Source organism: Panicum virgatum, chromosome 3N (assembly GCF_016808335.1).
Source record: "Panicum virgatum strain AP13 chromosome 3N, P.virgatum_v5, whole genome shotgun sequence".
Classification (NCBI taxonomy): Eukaryota; Viridiplantae; Streptophyta; class Magnoliopsida; order Poales; family Poaceae; genus Panicum; species Panicum virgatum.
The window spans coordinates 69,552,103-69,571,463 of NC_053147.1; the positions used below are offsets into that span (position 1 = coordinate 69,552,103).

Consider the following 19,361-nt stretch of genomic DNA (forward strand, 5'->3'; position numbering starts at 1 on the left):
GCGAGCGATTTGGAGGAAAGAGAGGAGGGCAGCAGGCGCTTGGGACGCGCGCGTGTGAGAGCGAGCAGCATCGGCGAGCGTGCGAGCTAGCGATGAAGGAATCGCTAGTGGGCACTGTGCGTCAACTGTTCATCCATTAAACAAATCAAATCGCTGGCCAAATCACCCGCTGTTGCGGACGCCCTAATGCACATGATTTTCAACTCAATTAATTACATCGCTGCTGGCAAATAATTTAAATCAATGACATATATATGCAGGTGTTTTCAGCTGTCAATAGATCTCCCCTGATCTTGTTTGTGGCCTACATGTTCTACTACATATATACCGAATCTTCTTCTTTAATTTCTTTGTGCACTTAGCTAAAAGATTAGTCCAGGACAACTTACAGCGGCATGCAGCTGTGAGGTCAGTCCAGCCATGCAGATCCATCCATCACCCGGTAAGTACACCATCAGCTAGCTAACTAATAATGACTCAGGATCGGAAGGCATATTATTAGTAACTTTCCTTCTTCTTATTTTTGTTAAAAATTCTTTTTTTTTGTAAAAAGGGGACGGGGCGTATTGACAGAGAAGGTTAACAAAAGTTACGTATTATATATAACTAGTGGAGGTGCACGCGTCACAGGCACGTGTTTAAAAAATAATTATATTAAAAATAACACGTGTTTAAAGAGTAATTATATTTAAAAGTAACATGAGACTTATAATCTATCTAGTACTGAGCCACACCATGTCAAGTATCTTATGGCCCAGGGGTTGACAGAACTTATCGATGGTACTATAATATTCAAATCAAGGATACAAGCGTATCAAAAGTAGTCAGAAGAGCAACCAAATTGATTTTGACCAGTAGATTGTTCACCTTGTTTTGGCTAGCAAACATGTCCTTGAGGTGAATTGATTTTTTTTATTAGTCCATGTTTATGATCATGTCTGGCTTTTATGTTTCCTGCAGAAGATTTAATTTTGCAATGCACACACTCGTTAGGAACAAAAAAAATGGTAGATATTATTAGTGGCAGCTTGGTGAAGAATATCAGGTGATACTGAGAGCAACGTTGGGTTGCAGAGTGAGGCCACACCGTGTATTTTAAAAAAAAAGCACACATCCTAATTGGGGATTAGTGCAGCCTTTAAAACCCCACAGATTGGTCATGAGAAGAAAAAGAAAAGGTAAACAAACAATTTATCTGTAGTAAGCTAGCAGCCATCCATTCAGCACAAGATTAGATACATAACTGAGGGCGATCGTTTAGAGGATGCTAAGGGATCGAATTCCCAGCACTGGTAAACTGGTTTGCCCTTCAGTCAGAAAGTTCTGCTTCCTATGCCGGAGGTGCAGGAGTAAGCTGCACACTACCCCTGTACCCCTTATCATGCTCATATTCATTTTTTTTAACGGTATCGGAGGGGGGATCCCCACCTACTATTCATTGAAACTTGTTGGGTCGATACAAGCATTTTCCTCGGCATACCGAGGGAGATAGATTACACAGGGGCTGGGAAGCAAGAAGGAGGGGGAGGTTAAGTGATACATTGTTGTAACCACTCACGCCAGACATGCACTTCAGCTCATATTCAAACTGAATCAATCTCTAAACCTCTAGAGCTGGACCAAGCTCAAGCCAGCCATTGGGCCACGTCGCTTGTTTTCTAGCTGCCGTTGGATCCATGGAAAATTATGGTTTCTGAAACATGGGTCATATTCAAACTTGGTTCAGTTTGTATGCATATGCAGTAGTCATCTCATCTCATCTCTCCAACCTTCATCTCATCTGATGTCTAATCTCACACTATTTGATCAAGTGAACGTGCTGCTCCATAAGAAACATGTTGATCCAACCATTTTATCAAAAATAAAACATCAAAATCTAAATGTAGATGGCTTAATATACATGTCTAAGATTAAATAATTCAAAAATAAGTATATTCCTTGATATACACTTTTTTTTCAAATACCAAGCAAAGCACTGAGAAAAATAAAGATGGTAAGAAAATATGTTCTCTCGTCTGTTCCTTGCAATTCTGTTCACTAAGACCAACAATCTTGAATTATGCATTCTATAGAATTGTTTTGATCCTCAAGTTCCTGAGAGCACGCTTGGCCTATATTGAATATGCATGGATCCAAAATAGAGTTATCAAATAGATGCAACTTATTAACTTTTGCCAGTCAATTCTGCTAGGATGATTGATTTTCTGGTTAGCAAGAAGAAAATAAAAAATAGGACCTGGCTTCACAATCATTGTTGTTGACAAGCAATCTGGTTACATGGTACTGGTGCAGGATGAATACTGAAGCGTCCCCTCATAAGAGAAGACTTAAATGTGATACAAAGCACCAGTCCCAGGAGGTTGATGCCACATTTATTACATCAAATGGTTCAAAACCGTACAAACCTTGGAGGACACTCGATACAGATGATGATAATAATTAACCAGGCTACGACATAACACCAGACCGCGAACCACATAGGGTCTACTACGGGCTCAGAGTACTGCGACAGCGGAGGCATCTCAACGGGGCCGGTTCCACAGGCAAGGTTGGGTGTAGAACGATAACCCTACTCGGCGTCGTCTGGAACGAAGTCCGGGTCTTCTTCTATAAAAAGTGAGAATGGGGTGAGTACGAACGTACTCAGCAAGTCCAACCACACCCACGGAGGGGTTAAATCAGAATAATATGCCTAGGTAAATCAAGGATAAGGTTATGGTTTAATTTGCAGAAAAACGATATTTTATGCAGGGGTTTGTTTTAAAGAAAACCTTTATGAAAATCAATTTCAGAAGTAACACGGAGTTTCCAATTTTTAAACTGCTACCGGACTCCCCGTCCGTCGTAGCACACGGCACATCTGCCGGACACAATTCCAAAACAACTCACACCAGCCCATCCCACTGAAACACTAGTTATGTGACCACACCATAACTCGCCCAATACCGTGGGCACGGACTATTCGAATAGATTCTTAACTCTGCAGAGGTGTGCAACTTTACCCACAAGTAGGATACCACAACTCGAACACCGTCGTGTCGGTGTAGATCCCAACATAGCCATTACCCACCATAGCTAAGCCTGACTAGCCATCACGGGATGCACCAAGGGGTCATTGACCGTTCACTTAGGTATAACCGGGCATAAGTCACTCGGGGCTTATCCCTTTTCCTTAGTTACCCGTTGCTCTCAGCTCTCCTGATGGCTACCACACCAACTAGTGGGATTTATGCTACGCCGTTGCCCATTCAACGGTCGAGTGGTTTGCACGATAATGGAGTTAGGTGAGATGACACACCAACTCGGTCCTTAGACACGACAAGATGGATATCTCCCTTCTTTGCCTTGCCACACAGGCACAAGCACACCAATCGGCAAATCACACAGAAATGCCGTCCATCCCGTCCATACTCATCTTTCGAAAATCCACATTTTATCCCTTCCCACACACACACATTTTCTTATTCAAATAAATCATATTATGAGTAAAGTCCTAAGCGTTCTAATATCGATTAACGTCCAAGCAAAATCAGACATTAATCTAGGCGGTCAAGGAATGGTCATCACAAATCAAGGGGTGGCTATCCAACCGTGTTTTCATGCAAGTAAAACATATGCGACTTTATAAAACAGGCCATTGGCTGTGTTTATAAATACTAGGACAGAAACATGCATCAAAGGATGGGATTGAACTTGCCGTCTTCAAAGCCTTCGGGGAAGTCCTGTCCTTCGGGCTCGGGGTCACGGAACGGGTCCTTGTTCACCTGCTCACAGCACTGCTCGTCAACGGGTTCTCCTTCATTCACTCCGTGGTCTACAGCGCACACAAACAGGCACACAATCAAAACACAGAAAACAAAGATTTGTCGTCGAGCTCGAAACGGGAACACATGAAATATAGAGCATAAAGTATTATTTTTGGATGGTTTCTGAATGGTATGGCCACAACTGAGCTAGGAGAGGCGGGGTAAAATTTTAGGTTAATCCGGGGTCGTTAGGCACATAAAATGATAGGTCAGGGGAGCGTTTAGGCCCTAAACAGGGGTTCAGGGACCTAATTGTAATTAAAATTAAGTAAGCAAGGGCTTGGTTTAGAAGTTTCTTGGGTTAATTAAAAAGGGTCAGGGTTGTATTTGTAATTAAGTTTATAAGGTGGGGGGTTTGTTTTGGAAATATAACAAAGGGTAAGGGTTTATTTGCAAAAGGGCTTAAAAGGGCGGGGTTCTCTTTACTGATTAAAGAAAAGTGGAGGGGGTTATGGGCAAAAACGCCCTTTCTTCCTCCTCCCCCCCCCCCCCGACGCAGAACAGGGGAGGGGTAGGGGCGCGCCGGCGGCGGCCGATTCGGCCGCCCTGGGCCTCGACGGCGGCCCGGGGTAGAGGGGAAAGGAGGTGGGGGCCCTGCGGGGTTGATTCCCGGCCTCACCTTGTGCCGGGGCGGCGCTCAGAGGCGGGGCGACGCGGGCCGGCGGCGGCGGCGCTACTGAAGCGGGGCAGCGGTGCTAGCGGAGCAAGGGGTAGCTAGGGCGGCGGCTGCGGCTCTTGGTGGGGGATGGGGCACTCGGGGACGCTCCGCGGCCCCTTTTATAGGCGGTTAAGGCGGTGGAGCGGGGAGCAGGGCAGCGACGGCGTCAACGGCGGCGCTGTAGAAGGGTCGCCGGCGTCGTGTGCGCACAGGGCGGCGTGCGCTGCGAGGCGGGACGTGACGCGTCGAGGAGGCGGCGACCGCGCGCAGGCGACGCTGTTCGGGTGTCAACAGCGGGCAGCAGCGGCGTGGCGTGTGCGGGCGCTCTGGTCGCGGCGCGGCCGCGTGCGTGGTGTGGGCGCGCGCACGGGCTGAGCAGGCGGGCGCACGGTCGGCGTGGTACGGCTGCGCGGCTGGCGTGGCGTGGCGTGTTCGTGCGCGCGTGCGCGCGCTCGGGCAGGCGGGGTGAGCGGGCACGCGTGGCGAGCGGCGCTCGGGGCCGGGCGTGCGGAGCAGGGCGCGTGCGTGAGGAAGACGGGCGGTGCTGGAGTGGCGTGCGGGCGGGGTCGGGCTGAGCGCAGCGGCGGCCGAGAGCGGGGCCCAAGGGTGGCGTGCCCCGGTGGAGGGCGCGGCCGGGTGGAGCAGGGGGCAGGAGGAGAGGGCGCGGGCCAGGCGCGCGCGGCAGAGAAGAAAGGAAGGGGGAAGAGAAGAGGGAAGGAGAGAGAAGAAAAAGAAAAGAAAAAGAAAAGAAAAAGAAAATGGGAAAAGAAAAAAGAAAAAGAAAAGAAGGGGAGAGAAAATAAAGAGAGAGAGGGGGCGAGTGCGTCGGCGCTGATCGCGGCCGCGGTCGGCCACGCGTGTGTCGGCCGCGTGCGACGCGCAGGCCAAGGGCCAAACAGGGATGGGACAGCGGAGGATTTGGGTGCCGGCTCAGTTCCTCGGGGCATCGGGAAGTCAGGCGGAAGATGAGACAAGGAGGGATCGAGCTCAACGACAAAACAGGGATTAGCGCGTGATTTATTTTTGTTAGATTTTTGGGATGTTACAAACCTACCCCACTTAAAATGAATCTCGTCCTCGAGATTCGACTGATCCTTAAATATGTGGGGAAATTCCTTCTTCAGAGCATCTTCGCGTTCCCACGTAGCTTCTCTTACTCCGTGTCTGCTCCACTGAACTCTGCAAATTCGTACTTCGGAGTTTCTGGTCCTCCTGGCGACGGTGTCTAGAATCTTGACTGGTATTTCCTGATATCGCAGGTCTGGCTGCAGATCTATCGTTTCTACTGGCACATGCTCTGCCTCGGGTACCCTCAAACACCTTCTTAATTGCGAGACATGAAACACTGGGTGTATATCCGACATTTCTTCTGGTAGCTCCAAACGGTATGCTACTACTCCAATTTTCTTCAGAACTCGGTATGGTCCAATATACCGAGGGGCCAATTTTCCTTGTACCTGAAATCTTCGGGTCCCTCGAATGGGTGATACCTTGAGATACGCGAAATCTCCTGGGTTGAAACTTATTTCCCGTCTTTTCTTGTCCGCATAGCTCTTTTGTCGGGACTGGGCTGCTTTTAGCTTTTCTCGAATCTCGGCGACTCTTTCCTCTGCTTCCTTTATGAGTGCGGGGCCGACTAGGGCACGTTCTCCAACTTCTGACCACATCAGAGGGGTTCTGCATTTTCTTCCGTAGAGAGCTTCAAACGGTGACATGCCCAAGCTTGCTTGGTACCCGTTGTTGTATGAGAACTCGGCATACGGTAAGCTTTGTTCCCAATCTTTGCCATAAGTGAGAACACACGCTCTCAGCATATCTTCCATAATCTGATTCACCATTTCCGTCTGACCATCCGTCTGCGGATGATAAGCGGAACTAAAGTCTAGCTTGGTGCCCATGGCTTTATGCAAACTCTTCCAAAATCTTGAGGTGAACTGGGTCCCTCTATCTGAAACGATTCGGCTGGGCACACCATGCAATTTCACTATGTTCTCTATATAGAGCTTAGCTAGCTTCTCCCCGTCATAGTTGGTCCGTACGGGTATGAAGTGAGCTGATTTAGTAAGGCGATCCACTATTACCCATATGGAGTCATGTCCTTTCTGGGTTCTGGGCAAGCCCACTACAAAATCCATTCCTACTTCATCCCATTTCCAAACCGGAATGGGTAGGGGTTGCAACAATCCTGCCGGCTTCTGGTGTTCAGCTTTAATTCTTTGGCAAGTATCGCAATGGGCGACGAATCGTGCAATATCTGCCTTCATCCCATTCCACCAATATTTCTGTTTTAAGTCCATATACATTTTGGTGGATCCTGGGTGGATGGAGTAGGCTGAGTTGTGGGCTTCATCCATGATTATCTGCCTGAAATCTCCTTTCTGGGGCACACAAATTCTGTCTTTATACCACAACGTTCCCTTATTATCAACTCGAAAGTCTGGGGCCTTATTTTCTCCGGTTTGCCTCCGGATTTCCATCAGCCCCTTGTCCGATTTTTGGGCTTTCCTGATTCTTTCTTCTAGAGTGGATTGAACGTTCAGCACTTGGCTGGAACCTCGAGGGACAATGTGCACATTTAATCGTGCCATTTCCTCTCGCAAATGGTCATTCTTGGGCCCGTAGGATTTCCGACTTAGGGCATCGGCTACTACATTGGCTTTACCTGGGTGATAATGAATTTCCAAATTATAATCTTTGACTAATTCCAGCCATCTTCTCTGCCTCAGGTTTAGGTCTGGTTGGGTGAAGATATACTTCAGACTTTTATGATCGGTAAAGATTTCGCACTTATTTCCAATCAAATAGTGCCTCCAGATCTTAAGTGCGTGCACTACGGCTGCAAGCTCCAAATCATGAGTCGGGTAATTTTGCTCATGAGTCCTGAGCTGACGGGAAGCATATGCAACGACTTTCCCATCTTGCATCAGCACACAACCCAGTCCTTGTCGGGACGCATCACAATAGATGACAAAATCCCGATGAATATCCGGCAGGGTTAGCACTGGGGCTGTCGTCAATCTTCGCTTCAACTCCTGGAAACTTCTTTCACACGACTCCATCCAGGTGAATTTCTTCTCTTTCTTGAGCAGCTCTGTCATGGGCCGGGCTATCTTAGAGAATCCCTCAATAAATCTCCGATAGTACCCAGCTAATCCGAGGAAACTCCTGATCTCACTGACATTGGTTGGTTGCTGCCAGTTGGATACTGCTTCGACCTTCTCGGGGTCTACTGCCACTCCTTCTGCGGTCAAAATATGACCAAGGAAGGCTACTTTCTCCAGCCAGAACTCGCACTTGCTGAATTTGGCGTATAACCTATGCATTCTCAGCTTCTCTAGAACTACCCTCAGGTGTTGCTCGTGCTCCTGAATACTCTTTGAGTAAATAAGTATGTCGTCAATGAAGACTACGACAAACTTATCTAGCTCGTCCATAAACACTTTGTTCATGAGGTTCATGAAATAGGCCGGTGCATTTGTCAGTCCGAAAGACATCACTGTGAACTCAAACTGTCCGTATCGGGTGACAAAGGCTGTCTTCGGGATGTCGCTTTCCCTAATCTTGAGCTGAAAATATCCGGACCTTAGTTCAATCTTGGAAAAGTACTTGGCTCCTTTTAACTGATCAAAGAGATCATCGATCCTGGGAAGGGGGTACTTATTTTTGATAGTGACTTCATTTAGTGCCCGGTAGTCTACACACAACCTCATACTTCCGTCCTTCTTCTTGACGAATAGAACCGGGGCTCCCCAAGGAGACGAACTTGGCCTGATGAAGCCAATCCGTTGTAACTCCTCTAGTTGTTTCTTTAACTCTGCCCACTCAGAGGCTGCCATCCTATAGGGTCTTTTGGCTATGGGGGCGGTTCTAGGAACAAGATCAATGATAAATTCTATGTCCCTATCTGGTGGCATACCGGGAAGTTCTTCGGGAAAGACATCAGGGTACTCATTCACTACTGGGACTTCTTCCAAGGACTTGGCTTCCATGCTAAACACCATCGGGTTTGCTCCACTTTCCCGGGTATGGCAGGTCACTCGGACTCCCTCTGAGTTTGTTAAATGTACTACCTTATCCGTACAACCTATGAGGCCATTGTGTTTGCTCAGCCAATCCATTCCAAGGATCACATCTATCCCTTCTGACTTAAGCACTACTAGATCTGCTAGAAACTCTACCCCACTTAAATTGATCCTTACCCGTAGACAACCCAGTTGACACCTGATGTCTCCTCCGGGCGTCCGGGTTAATAGGGGTGTTTTTAGTAGTACCGTAGGTATTTTATGTTTCCCCACAAAGCTCGAGGATATGAATGAGTGTGATGCTCCAGAATCAAACAGTACTGTTGCAAGAGTTGAGCTGACTAGGTACTCACCGAGTACTACGCCCTGGGCTCCTTGAGCTTCCTGTGCGTCGATGTGGTTGACACGGGCTCGTCCAAAAGACTGCTGGGATTGCCTCTGCTGGTTGTTGTTGTTGTTGCTGTTGCCACGGAGGGGCACTCGGTTGGCACCGGTCAGCACTGGCTTGGGTCCGTTCACTGTGTTGGAAAAGGCTGAAGTAGCCGGCTTGTTCTTGGCATAGGGGCAGTCGGCAATGAAGTGACCCGTCTCACGGCAGTTGAAGCAGGCTCTCACGTTGCTGTTGTTGTTGGTGACCTGACTCGCATTATTCTGTGAGGCCCTCATGGTGTTCTGGCTTCTGGGCTGTGTGTTAGGGGCCCGTGGTCCTGTCACTTGAGACTGAGTTTTGTACTGCATTGGGGCTTGGGACCTTGGTGCGTTGTAGCTGAGACTTCTGGTCTTCTGAAAACGATCCTGCTGGCGAGACTTACTCTCCAGAAACTTGCGTTTGTTCTCTTTCCTTTCATCAATCTTAGCCTTCTCGGTGAGGATTGCCTTGTTCATCAAGGTGTTGAAATCAGGATAGATCTGAGGAGTGAGCAGGGTCCTGAGTTCTGGGTTTAGTCCCTTCTTGAACATGTCCTGCTTCTTCTCGTCGTCGTTCACTTCATCTGGCGCATATCGAGACAGCTCCATAAACTGGTGAGTATATTCTTCCACCGTCATACTCCCCTGCTGAAGTGCGCGGAACTCATCTGCCTTGCGCTTCATGGTGGCCGAGGGGATGTGATAACGGCGGAACTCCCTCACGAATTCATTCCAGGTGATGGTGGAGGCATCTCTGGCAGCAGCGCAGTAATTCTCCCACCAGGCTAAGGCAGTCCCGGTGAGTTGATGTGCAGCCAGAAGAACTTTATCTCGATCCTGGCACCCAAATGGCTCGAGCTTCCTCTGGATCACGCGGAGCCAGTCATCTGCATCCAAGGGGTTGCTGGATCCGGCAAAAGTGGGTGGCTTGGCCCTCAGAAAAGCTGTCAGCTTGTCATTAAAGGTCTGCTCTCGTGGCTGCCTGTTCACTAGAGCATTGGCCAGTGTCTCCAGTATGAGAGTCTGGTTATGGATTACTTGTGCCAGGTCCACGAAAGGTGGTGGTGGTGGTGGTGGCAGCTGTGCACCATGATTTTCTCCTCTGCCCTGACTCACTTCTTGTTCTTCCTGAGGATGGTTTTGCCCGTCAGGGTGTACTCCTGCATCAGCAGCTGCAGGGTCCCTGACGCGGGAGGCCCTTGTGAAGCTCCGGGAAACCATCTGCAGATTGGGTAGGGTTTTTGTGAGCTTGGGATTATGTGATGTTTAAGTTGTTTAACTCGTATTTTTGAAAAGGCAGAATTAACCTTCTGCCGAAGGGCACACACAACAAGCACACAACAAGGCAAACAAGCAACCTTCACTAAAGCAAGGCAGGGTACAACATGGGAACACGACTAGAACGCGTACTACACGTCCGGGTACACATCTTTAAAAGAAAAAGGGGCACAGCACTTCTTCGGACCACACGGCTTCATTCCTTGTCGGTTGCTCGCGCTTCAGGCAGACTCATTGGCTTGTGTGGGTTCCTCCCTCGGAAAGGAACTCACGTCCTCCGGGGAAAGGAGTGGTCCTGGCTCTCCGTCCTCTAGACCTCCGTTTTCCCGGGGTTGCGTTGCGGCTTCTCTTGCGGCGGTGGCCGTAGACCTTCCAGGGTTCTCGGGTGGGGCTAGTGGGTTTCCAACGAGTGGTCCCCATCCTATGACGGGCGTTCCGAGCAGAACATGGTCTTCTCCTATTGCCGGGACTGGGGTTCCACTACTAGTCCATTCTTGCATACGCCGGTCTCGGGCTTGCCTGAGGCTCTCCTGTGCAACTGCTTCACTGCTGACCGCTGCTGCGGCTCTTGCCTCAGCTTGGACTGCTCGGATCTGTTGCAGTCTTAGTGCGAGCTCTGCTTGCTCGGCTCGATGGGTCTGTTCCCTCAGCAAGTTGGCTTGCTCATCAAAGAGCTGATCCAAGGAGGCTAGGTAGGTAGCTACTTGGTACAGGAGGACTTCTTCATGGCGGCATCGTTCCAGGCTCCTCATTCGAGCTTCCCAAACTGGAGTCCTGATGGCTGGTGGGAAGAACCTCATTGGTGTGGGGGTGAGGTGTCCTTCGAAAATCCGGCACAGATAACGAAGTGCTTTCCTGACGGCTAGGGGATAGGTGTCCTGGTGCCTAAACCCTGTAGCAGTCACTCGCCATGACAGGATGTCGGGGTAACGGTCGCTTCTGGCGACGACTAGGATCACCCTGCAGCGGAGAGTGCCATGATGCTCGTACTCTCTGCTGTAGTACCTTGGGCGTTCCGTGACGCCAAGGCTCTCCAGGGCGTTGATCAAGAGGCTGGGGAAGCCGGGTGCAGCTTGGCAGTCGCCCTGGGTCCATCCTTCCTCAGCCATCTGAAAACAAGGATATGGTGAAAAACTTGCACAATTATTTAAGGTACACAAAGGGTAGATGATTTTTATTTATGGCGTCATGGGGGGGGGTACAACTCCATGGGTACACGATTATTATTAGTGCAAATGTTCTAGCTTGGAGACAACTCCTATCATGGAGACTCTTCCTCGATCCTAAGAGGGCGCTTCTTCAGTGGGAGATACTGATCCATCATGTCATCCTCGGTCTGAGTTCCTTTATCCCAGTGGGTCTCTTCAGGTTCTTCTTCTTCAGTTTGAGTTCCAACATCCCAATGGGTCTCCATGGGCTCTTCCTATTCGTCTTCTTCTATCCATCCGCCTATTCCCCAGCGAGCCTCGTACCTCCGCATACGAGCTTGGAGAGCGGCTAGCGAGTCCTCGGCGCGTGTGGCTCTTGCCCGCTGTTCTTCCAGTTCTTCCTCTTTTTCATCCATTTGGACTTGGAGGGCGGCTAGGGAATACTCGGCATGGAAAGTCCTCGACCGTTGTTCCTCCATCTCCTGGGTTGCTTTTTCTGCTCTGTGGACCTGCTGTTTCAGTTGTGCTGCTTGCTCGCGATAGAGCTCATCCAGGCCGGTGAGATAGATGGATAGGTGAGAGACCGTGTCTTCTAGGTCTTCTTCTTCTCTTCCAAGTCCTCTCATCCTGGCAATCCATGTGCGTCCTCTTCCTTCAGTCGGCGGGAAAAATCCCATAGGAGTCCGCTGGAGGTGATGCCTGTAGATCACACGTAGACGTCGTAGGGCTTTGCGGGCGGCTTTCCGATAGGTATCCGGGAAACGGAATCCAGTGGTGGAGATGAACCAAGGGTCCACATCAGGATAGCGGGTGCTCCTTGCTATGAAGATCATCAGGTCGCACCGAAGAGTGCCCTTGGAGTCATACTCCCGGTAAAGAAACTCTGGCGGATCCACAACTCCAATGCGTTCCAGGCTGAGTATCAACAACTTAGGAAGGCCGGGCTCTGCGAAACAGATTCCGCCGATCCATCCATTGTCAGCCATCTGGAACAGGGCAAGAACCAAGGGTAAGTATTTGTGTGAGGAAAGGATTAAGGATAGAAAAGTCCTAAGGTGAAAGGTCCTGAAAACGGGTTTCGCTCCTAGGGTCACGTCCTACGGCCAACCTACGGCTCTGATACCACCTGAAGCGTCCCCTCATAAGAGAAGACTTAAATGTGATACAAAGCACCAGTCCCAGGAGGCTGATGCCACATTTATTACATCAGATGGTTCAAAACCGTACAAACCTTGGAGGACACTCGATACAGATGATGATAATAATTAACCAGGCTACGACATAACACCAGACCGCGAACCACATAGGGTCTACTACGGGCTCAGAGTACTGCGACAGCGGAGGCATCTCAACGGGGCCGGTTCCACAGGCAAGGTTGGGTGTAGAACGATAACCCTACTCGGCGTCGTCTGGAACGAAGTCCGGGTCTTCTTCTGTAAAAAGTGAGAATGGGGTGAGTACGAACGTACTCAGCAAGTCCAACCACACCCACGGAGGGGTTAAATCAGAATAATATGCCTAGGTAAATCAAGGATAAGGTTATGGTTTAATTTGCAGAAAAACGATATTTTATGCAGGGGTTTGTTTTAAAGAAAACCTTTATGAAAATCAATTTCAGAAGTAACACGGAGTTTCCAATTTTTAAACTGCTACCGGACTCCCCGTCCGTCGTAGCACACGGCACATCTGCCGGACACAATTCCAAAACAACTCACACCAGCCCATCCCACTGAAACACTAGTTATGTGACCACACCATAACTCGCCCAATACCGTGGGCACGGACTATTCGAATAGATTCTTAACTCTGCATAGGTGTGCAACTTTACCCACAAGTAGGATACCACAACTCGAACACCGTCGTGTCGGTGTAGATCCCAACATAGCCATTACCCACCATAGCTAAGCCTGACTAGCCATCACGGGATGCACCAAGGGGTCATTGACCGTTCACTTAGGTATAACCGGGCATAAGTCACTCGGGGCTTATCCCTTTTCCTTAGTTACCCGTTGCTCTCAGCTCTCCTGATGGCTACCACACCAACTAGTGGGATTTATGCTACGCCGTTGCCCATTCAACGGTCGAGTGGTTTGCACGATAATGGAGTTAGGTGAGATGACACACCAACTCGGTCCTTAGACACGACAAGATGGATATCTCCCTTCTTTGCCTTGCCACACAGGCACAAGCACACCAATCGGCAAATCACACAGAAATGCCGTCCATCCCGTCCATACTCATCTTTCGAAAATCCACATTTTATCCCTTCCCACACACACACATTTTCTTATTCAAATAAATCATATTATGAGTAAAGTCCTAAGCGTTCTAATATCGATTAACGTCCAAGCAAAATCAGACATTAATCTAGGTGGTCAAGGAATGGTCATCACAAATCAAGGGGTGGCTATCCAACCGTGTTTTCATGCAAGTAAAACATATGCGACTTTATAAAACAGGCCATTGGCTGTGTTTATAAATACTAGGACAGAAACATGCATCAAAGGATGGGATTGAACTTGCCGTCTTCAAAGCCTTCGGGGAAGTCCTGTCCTTCGGGCTCGGGGTCACGGAACGGGTCCTCGTTCACCTGCTCACAGCACTGCTCGTCAACGGGTTCTCCTTCATTCACTCCGTGGTCTACAGCGCACACAAACAGGCACACAATCAAAACACAGAAAACAAAGATTTGTCGTCGAGCTCGAAACGGGAACACATGAAATATAGAGCATAGAGTATTATTTTTGGATGGTTTCTGAATGGTATGGCCACAACTGAGCTAGGAGAGGCGGGGTAAAATTTTAGGTTAATCCGGGGTCGTTAGGCACATAAAATGATAGGTCAGGGGAGCGTTTAGGCCCTAAACAGGGGTTCAGGGACCTAATTGTAATTAAAATTAAGTAAGCAAGGGCTTGGTTTAGAAGTTTCTTGGGTTAATTAAAAAGGGTCAGGGTTTTATTTGTAATTAAGTTTATAAGGTGGGGGGTTTGTTTTGGAAATATAACAAAGGGTAAGGGTTTATTTGCAAAAGGGCTTAAAAGGGCGGGGTTCTCTTTACTGATTAAAGAAAAGTGGAGGGGGTTATGGGCAAAAACGCCCTTTCTTCCTCCTCCCCCCCCCCCGACGCAGAACAGGGGAGGGGTAGGGGCGCGCCGGCGGCGGCCGATTCGGCCGCCCTGGGCCTCGACGGCGGCCCGGGGTAGAGGGGAAAGGAGGTGGGGGCCCTGCGGGGTTGATTCCCGGCCTCACCTTGTGCCGGGGCGGCGCTCAGAGGCGGGGCGACGCGGGCCGGCGGCGGCGGCGCTACTGAAGCGGGGCAGCGGTGCTAGCGGAGCAAGGGGTAGCTAGGGCGGCGGCTGCGGCTCTTGGTGGGGGATGGGGCACTCGGGGACGCTCCGCGGCCCCTTTTATAGGCGGTTAAGGCGGTGGAGCGGGGAGCAGGGCAGCGACGGCGTCAACGGCGGCGCTGTAGAAGGGTCGCCGGCGTCGTGTGCGCACAGGGCGGCGTGCGCTGCGAGGCGGGACGTGACGCGTCGAGGAGGCGGCGACCGCGCGCAGGCGACGCTGTTCGGGTGTCAACAGCGGGCAGCAGCGGCGTGGCGTGTGCGGGCGCTCTGGTCGCGGCGCGGCCGCGTGCGTGGTGTGGGCGCGCGCACGGGCTGAGCAGGCGGGCGCACGGTCGGCGTGGTACGGCTGCGCGGCTGGCGTGGCGTGGCGTGTTCGTGCGCGCGTGCGCGCGCTCGGGCAGGCGGGGTGAGCGGGCACGCGTGGCGAGCGGCGCTCGGGGCCGGGCGTGCGGAGCAGGGCGCGTGCGTGAGGAAGACGGGCGGTGCTGGAGCGGCGTGCGGGCGGGGTCGGGCTGAGCGCAGCGGCGGCCGAGAGCGGGGCCCAAGGGTGGCGTGCCCCGGTGGAGGGCGCGGCCGGGTGGAGCAGGGGGCAGGAGGAGAGGGCGCGGGCCAGGCGCGCGCGGCAGAGAAGAAAGGAAGGGGGAAGAGAAGAGGGAAGGAGAGAGAAGAAAAAGAAAAGAAAAAGAAAATGGGAAAAGAAAAAAGAAAAAGAAAAGAAGGGGAGAGAAAATAAAGAGAGAGGGGGCGAGTGCGTCGGCGCTGATCGCGGCCGCGGTCGGCCACGCGTGTGTCGGCCGCGTGCGACGCGCAGGCCGAGGGCCAAACAGGGATGGGACAGCGGATGATTTGGGTGCCGGCTCAGTTCCTCGGGGTATCGGGAAGTCAGGCGGAAGATGAGACAAGAAGGGATCGAGCTCAACGACAAAACAGGGATTAGCGCGTGATTTATTTTTGTTAGATTTTTGGGATGTTACAAATGCATACCAATGTTCAGGGAATCCACTCTGTGTGCCACGAAAGCTTGAATGAAATCCACGACAACCCATCACACCACCACCCAACTCAATAAAGTTTGAAGGGTTGTTATGGAAAAATGACTGCCTGACTATAAGACAGCCCCTGCAAATAGTGAGAAAAATATATCACAGTGATTATAAATGTCATATAAAAGCCTGACCAAAGACTATACTTAAATCAAGTTATAGTCATCTATGAAGATAGGTAGTTACGTACTGTTTCGCAGAATGCTGCCTCAGTATGATATCAAGAACACGGAGAGCCTCCAGGGAATTATCTGATTCTTCAGGAGATGCACACACACGATTAGTACATAGGTGAGCTCAGACAAGGCGCGGCAATATCCAATTAGGTGAGCTCAGATAAGGCGCGGCAATATCTCAACAGCGGAGCAGTCACGATACACACACGATCTCGCTAGCCAGGAGCGATTGGGCACGAAATAACCTACAGGATTTGCAATAGGATCCCCTGCTTATAATCCCTTTTACACTGCATGTAGCATTTTTCTTATTTTGATTAAATGAGAGATATGTATTGCTCCACACCATCAATCCCTCCAGAACAGCAACATTGAAAACTAATGCCACAAATATGACTGTTGCGTCCTGTTACATGGATGAGTGTCTCGCTAAACATAAAATTTATTTATGAACAAAAAATACATATAGATTTATTCTAATATACCTTTTGACAAAAAGAACATGGCTGAGTCAATTTTCATGCATATATATATATATATATATATATATATATATATATATATATATATATATATATATATATATATATATATATATATATATATATATATATATATATATATATGAAGGGCGGGCTTGGTGCAGCGGTAGAGCCTACCGTCTGTAACCGGAAGGTCCCGGGTGTTCGAGCCCCAGCCTCTGCACATTTGTGTGGGTAAGGCTTGGGGCTTAAAAACAACCCTTCCCCAGACCCCGCACAGTGCGGGAAGCCTACGGCACTAGGTACGCCCTTATATATATATATATATATATATATATATATATATATATATTGCAAGTTCTCAATAGAAATAGAGAATATGCTTGCTCCATAAAAAGAATAAGAATATAATTCCACAAAAATCGTAGTTTCAAGCAGCACCAGAACTACAACTAAATCAGGAGCAAACATTAATTCATGAGGCTAAAATAGATGCTCTCCGCAATCATCAATATTCATCGTATGAATTATTAGTAAGAACTTGTAACAATATGGAGGCATGTTTGAATAGCATGTAACAGAAGAGATTATATACTGACCAATTTGGATGCCTAGCACTGAATGTTTTAACTGATGCTGCTATTTCATCATCTTTTTCTCGCCCTCAACTTTCACTCCACCATCACTGTCAAGCTGTGGACAGGAGAAACAAATCAAAAGCATGGCATGGCCTAAGGCTAACCGGAATGAATTCAGAACAATAATCCCCCAAATCCCATTTACTATTTTTCTATCAGATAAGTAAACAGAATCTCTACGAATATCACTCTTCTCCTTCATTATCTATCCATTTAAACCAGCGGTATAGCTACAAAGATTAAATAATTCAAAAATAAGGGAAACTTCAGAGATAAAACCAAGGAATAGCAAGAAAATTATGGCATAGCTCAACTCCATTGCTAGCATGCCATATTTTGCGATATTTGCTATGGGCAACTAAATCTTTGCCTGAGATACTTCTCATAGTATCTTGTGCACTCACAGTACTTTGAATTCTTGTGAGCGCATAGAGATCTCATCAATCAATTAACACTAAGTGGTAACATTGACAAAATGTGAATTTCTCTCTTTACTCTAATTTCTTATAAGCACCAGAGAGCAAATCTCTCTACATACAAGATATAGGTGATAAACATTCATTGGCACACTCTACTGTCGCCATGTCTAGATGAAAACCCTGCATATTCTCCAATGTCCAAACACGCATGTTTTACATCCATATTCAGATCAGATGCAGCAAAAGAAAAAACACCAGCATCTAGGGACTTGGGGATTCACCATGGGAAAAAAGAGAGGGCACCTGAGATTAATCATGGTGGCAGTCAAAGGTGGAGGAGGTGCAGGTAACCGTGTAGAAGTCGTCGTCGTGCTTCTGGCGCCGCTGAGCGTAGAGCGCGGCGGCGGCCGCGAGGACTTTGGCGCCGGTAGTGTCATTGACCTGGTCCAACTGCTCCCCAGGAGCGTCCTGCTCCTACTCCCCACGCGCGTCGTGGGTATGGGTGGGCAAATTACCCGAAACCCGAAGACTGAACCCGAAAAATCCGAGCCCGAACCCGAAAAACTCGAGCCCGAAAAACCCGAACACTAATTCGGATTTCAACCTACGGTACCCGAAATTATTATGGGTAATTCGGGTTTCAAGTTACGGTACCCAAACTACCCGAAAAACCCGAACAACTTTCAAGCCAAGTATTTTTAGTCTCAGCCCAGCCCACCAACCAGGCAAAGCCCACCGAGATCCGAGTAAAATTTCCTCTGCCGGCCTGCCCGAGTCTCACCTAAACCCTAGCACCCCCATACCCCCAGCCGCCCCCCAGGCCCCAAGCACGCACGCACACCTCAAGTCCGGCTCCCCAGCCCCCAACCGCTCGGCTCGTCCCGTCGCCGCCTCTCCTCCCTGGCTCCCTCCGCCTCCGCCTCCGCCTCTCGCCACCTTGCGTCGACGACCTCCGACCTCAGGCTCTAGCAGCTACCGCACGTGAAGCAGGCAAGAGCGCGCGTCAGGCACTCAGGCGGCAGCGCCCCAGCCCGGCGAGGCGGCGACCCCTCTCGAGCTCGTCACCGGCTCTCCACTGCTCCTCTCTCCGACGAGCAGCAGCTGCTGCTAGAGGCCTGGAGCTCCTTCAAGGCTCCAAGTTAGATGCGATTTGTTGCTATTTCAGCTCATTTGTATTTGATCTATTGATTTGTGCAAGATTTGTGCCTGATTTGTTCTGTCGATTTGGCCAATATGCTCCGCATCTGTGATTCTGTGTCATGATTTTGTCGCCTACAACTGAAATCGGGCTGTACGGGTAAACCCGAGCCCGAACCCGAACAGTCGGGTACCCAAATTTTCGGGTTCTATTTATTTCGGAGGCTCATCGGGTTTCATTTTCTAAAACCCGAATTTTTTAAAACCCGAAAAACCCGACCCGAAATTGTCGGGTTACCCGAACGCCCAGCCATAGTCGTGGGCGCCCGCTCCTCCTCCTTGTCGCGGCCTCGGAGCGGGGGCCCGCCGCCAGAGCCGAAGTCCCTGGCGCGCGAGGTGGCCGCGCACTCGAGTCGCTTGGCGCGGGAACGCAGCGTGGCGGCGTCGGCCTTGTCGTCGGCGAGGCGGGTGCGGAGGGATGCGGCCTCATCCCCGGCGGCGGTGCAGGCCTGGTGCGGAGGAGTGGCGTGGCGACGGGGGCCATGGGGGCAGAGGAGGAGTGGCGCGGTGACGGGGCCGCGTGAAGCAGGGGCGACGCGCGACCTCAGGTCTTGAGCCGGATCTGGGGGTGACTGTAGCAATTTTGCGTCTGATTACTGTCTAATTATGTTTATTAGATTCGTCTCGCGATTTACTGACAAACTGTACAATGCGTTTTTTATTTCATCTAAATTTAAGTCTCCATGCAGGAGCCGGGAAAAAAAATTGAACTTTGAATTTAGGAATTAAACACGGCGTA

At 49.8% G+C, this 19,361-nt stretch overlaps 1 long non-coding RNA gene across 4 annotated transcripts; it reads right to left on the minus strand.

The window, feature by feature from the left end:
* Nucleotides 1-1,309: 1,309 nt before the first annotated feature.
* Nucleotides 1,310-17,916, minus strand: LOC120667154. 4 transcript variants are annotated; one of them, XR_005672086.1, is made up of 6 exons: nt 17,729-17,916; nt 16,968-17,061; nt 16,233-16,292; nt 15,901-16,131; nt 15,652-15,786; nt 1,888-2,204 (listed from the first exon to the last, which is right to left on the minus strand). It is a non-coding gene; the product is annotated as an uncharacterized LOC120667154 (long non-coding RNA). The 4 variants fall into 4 exon arrangements; XR_005672085.1 differs by lacking the exon at nt 1,888-2,204 and adding an exon at nt 1,310-1,819 and having other exon boundaries at nt 15,901-16,292; XR_005672084.1 differs by lacking the exon at nt 1,888-2,204 and adding an exon at nt 1,313-1,693 and having other exon boundaries at nt 15,901-16,292.
* Between the last annotated feature and the right edge of the window lie 1,445 nt (nt 17,917-19,361).